The sequence below is a fragment of the Sapajus apella genome, unplaced genomic scaffold, assembly GCF_009761245.1.
Source record: "Sapajus apella isolate SASKATOON/1434 unplaced genomic scaffold, GSC_monkey_1.0 scaffold100, whole genome shotgun sequence".
NCBI classification, from domain to species: Eukaryota; Metazoa; Chordata; class Mammalia; order Primates; family Cebidae; genus Sapajus; species Sapajus apella.
The window spans coordinates 4495568-4498750 of NW_022437040.1; the positions used below are offsets into that span (position 1 = coordinate 4495568).

General features: G+C 39.7%; 1 long non-coding RNA gene across 1 annotated transcript; it reads right to left on the reverse strand.

Moving 5' to 3' along the window:
• Nucleotides 1–1339: 1339 nt before the first annotated feature.
• LOC116536422 lies at nucleotides 1340–2781 on the reverse strand. The gene is made up of 2 exons (XR_004262621.1): nucleotides 2463–2781; nucleotides 1340–1867 (listed from the first exon to the last, which is right to left on the reverse strand). It is a non-coding gene; the product is annotated as an uncharacterized LOC116536422 (long non-coding RNA).
• Nucleotides 2782–3183: the final 402 nt, after the last annotated feature.

Consider the following 3183-nt stretch of genomic DNA (forward strand, 5'->3'; position numbering starts at 1 on the left):
CCACCTCTTGAAGGCCCTACCTCTTAATACTGTTACATCGGGCATTAAGTTTTAACATGAGTTTCAGAGAAGACACACATTCAAACTGTAGCAGTTATGCTCCCCAAATAATTATCCAAGGGTGATTCCAGAAATTCTGCTACAGATCTGTTGTGACCATTCACTTACCCGTCCATTCATTCATGAATGCCTACATCTATTCAACGAAGGCTTAAAAATGACCTACAAAGACTTTGCCCTCTGCTAAGCACTGGTGAGTGAGACCCTGCATTCACGGAGCTTACCATCTAGAATAGAGCTAGGCATTAGACAAGTAAAGACTTGAAATATTTAATTAAAAATTTAATTATGCATGAAGGACAAAGATGGAGTTTTGTAGGATTGCAATTAAGCCACATAACCTAAGCTTGGGTTAGGGAGGTTTTCCTGAAAAAGTGACATTGTAAGCTGAAATTTAAAAGATGAGTGGAAGTTAGCATTGACTGTAGTCTTTTCAAAATTATTAAACTTGATTCTCTAGCTGATACCTAAAAATGTATGTTGTGCATAGTAGCACAAAATTTAAGTATGCCCACTACAGAAGGGACAAATAACACATTCTATTATATTTGTCATTCTGCAAAGCAAGAAGAAAATAATTCAATTGAATAATATTTACCCACTGAACAGACACAGTCTTACCTCAGTATTAGTGGAGAATTGGTTCCAGGACTCCTGTGGACACTAAAATCTGCAGCAGTGGTTCAACTTGGATTATTTGATTTTATGATGCTGTGAAAAAGATAAGTATTTAGTAGAAAGCATATTTCAAATTTCTAATTTTGATCTTTCCCCAGGGTAGTGGTATGTAGCTGTAGCACTGTGTTCTCTCAGTGCTGAGCTTCAGCTCCCAGTCAGCCACTGGATCATGAGGGTAAAATACTGATACTTGACATCTTCTTAAAGAATAGCATGCCTGCTAACCCATCCCGTGTGGCTACCCCAGTGCCTCTCCAGCCATTCTTAAGCCTCATCAGCAGAGAGCGATTGACAACACTGTGGCTGCAGCATCCCATCAATCTGGTTTTAGTTCGATGTTTCAAACGTTTTTCAGGCCCAGTGTGCTTTCAGCTGTGTGTGTTAATGGTGAGTACCCAGGTGACCATTTAGTTTTTCAGTTTCGCTACAGTATTTAATAAATAACATGAGATATTCAATACTTTATTATAAAAATTAGGCTTTGTGTTAGATGATTTTGCCGAACTGTAGGCTCCTGTAAATGTTCCAAGCGCATTTAAGGAAAGTTAGCTTAAGCTATGATACTTGATAGGTTAGGTGTATTAAGTGCATTTTCAAGTGATGATACTTTCAACTTCAGATGGGTTTATTGGGACAGAGCCTGTGTTTTTCCATTTACATTACTATAAAGTAGTACTTGACACTGGGCAATTTATAAAGAAAAGTGGTTTATTTTGGCTCCTGGTTCTGCAGGCTGTACAGGAAGCATGGCACCAGCATTTGCTCCTGGTGAAGCCTCAGGAAGCTTCCAATCACGACAGAAGGTAAATGGGGAGCCAGCATATTACATCATGAGAGAGGGAGCCAGAGAAGGAGAAGGAGGTGCCAGGCTCTTTTTAACAATCAGCTCTCACATTAACAAACACAGGGAGAACTTACTCATTGGCAAGAGGATGGTACCATGAGGATCCACCTCCATGACACAAACGCCTCTCACCAGGGCCCACCTCCAACGTCAGGAATCACGTTTCAACATGAAGTTTGGAGAGAACAAACTATCCAAACCATCTCAAAGTCCCATGGTAAGTGGAGGAGCATCTGAACTGAGACTTGCTATGGAATTCAAATAAAGCGGTTTCCACATTTTCACCTAAAAGAGGTATTCAAATAGAAACCTTATTAGCAATGTTGATTTTTTTTAAAAATTGCATGGCTGTTTTTATTAACTTTGATAGTTCAGAGGTAGTTTCTTTGCTGATACAAATTTGGGATATAGTGTGGGTCTCAAGTTTGAAAAAAATACACTTAAGGAAAAGCACCGTAGACATGAGAAATGAAAAGACAATTTTCTCTCGGTAACTTCAGACACAGGTGAGGGGTAGCAAAGGATACTAAATGGGCTTGAAAGTTTAAGTATTCAATAGAGTTTCACCTAATAAAGGATGATTTGATCTGAACACTACAGGGGCTAGGGTAGGGAAGTAGGAAGTCCCAGCATAAGAGGCAAGAGAAAGACACTTCAGCATGAAGAGCCTGAGGGTGGTAAGTATGTTTTTGTAGCAATGGTCAGTGCATGGCTGTGGCTATTACTAATCTATTTTAATGTCCATAGATTCTGCATTTAAAAAAAATAAGAAAAAGGGAAAAATATGCTGATTACTCAGACACAAGCAAACAAGGATGCAGATCAGCTATTTAAGTAGGTTGACACACAGCAGGTGAGATTTAATATTGACAATTTCTACCTTGTGCAAGGAAGTGGAGGGACACAGAGGAAGAAGAGAACAATCACTTCATGGAAGAAGGGGGATCCAGTCAGTCTATCAAAGGGGTCCTGGAGCCATGGAGCTGTCTTCTGTAAAAATGCTTCACAATGGAGGAAGCACTGGACTAGCCGAGGGATGCCTGAGAGATAACCATTGTTTCTAAACAGTAGCAAAAAGAAAAATATTAAATTCAGAGCATATCTGTGGATCAAGCAAGGGAATAAATGCAATGACCTCATTCAATTTTAAGAACTCTGAGGATATTTGACCAATTTCTGGTTTCGTTTTTGGTTAGTTGGTTGGTTTTTGAGACAGAGTCTTGCTCTGTTGCCCAGGCTGGGGTACAATGGCATAATCTTGGCTCACTGCAACCTCCACTTCCCAGATTCAAGCAATTCACCTGCCTTAACCTCCAGAGTAGCTGGGATTGCAGACATGCACCACCACACCTGTCTAATTTTTTTTTTTTTTGTATTTTTAGTAGAGATGGCTAGACTGGTCTCAAACTTCTGACCTCAGGTGATCTGATCACCTCAGCCTCCCAAAGTACTGAGATTACAGGCGTGAGCCATAACGCCTAGCCCAATTTCTGATTTTACAAGCAAAATTATATCTAGTTCTAAATTATTTCAGACTAATGGGTATTTACCATCTCCTTGCATGGCAGCATATAAAATGGTGAGACAGAAAGTGGTTAAGA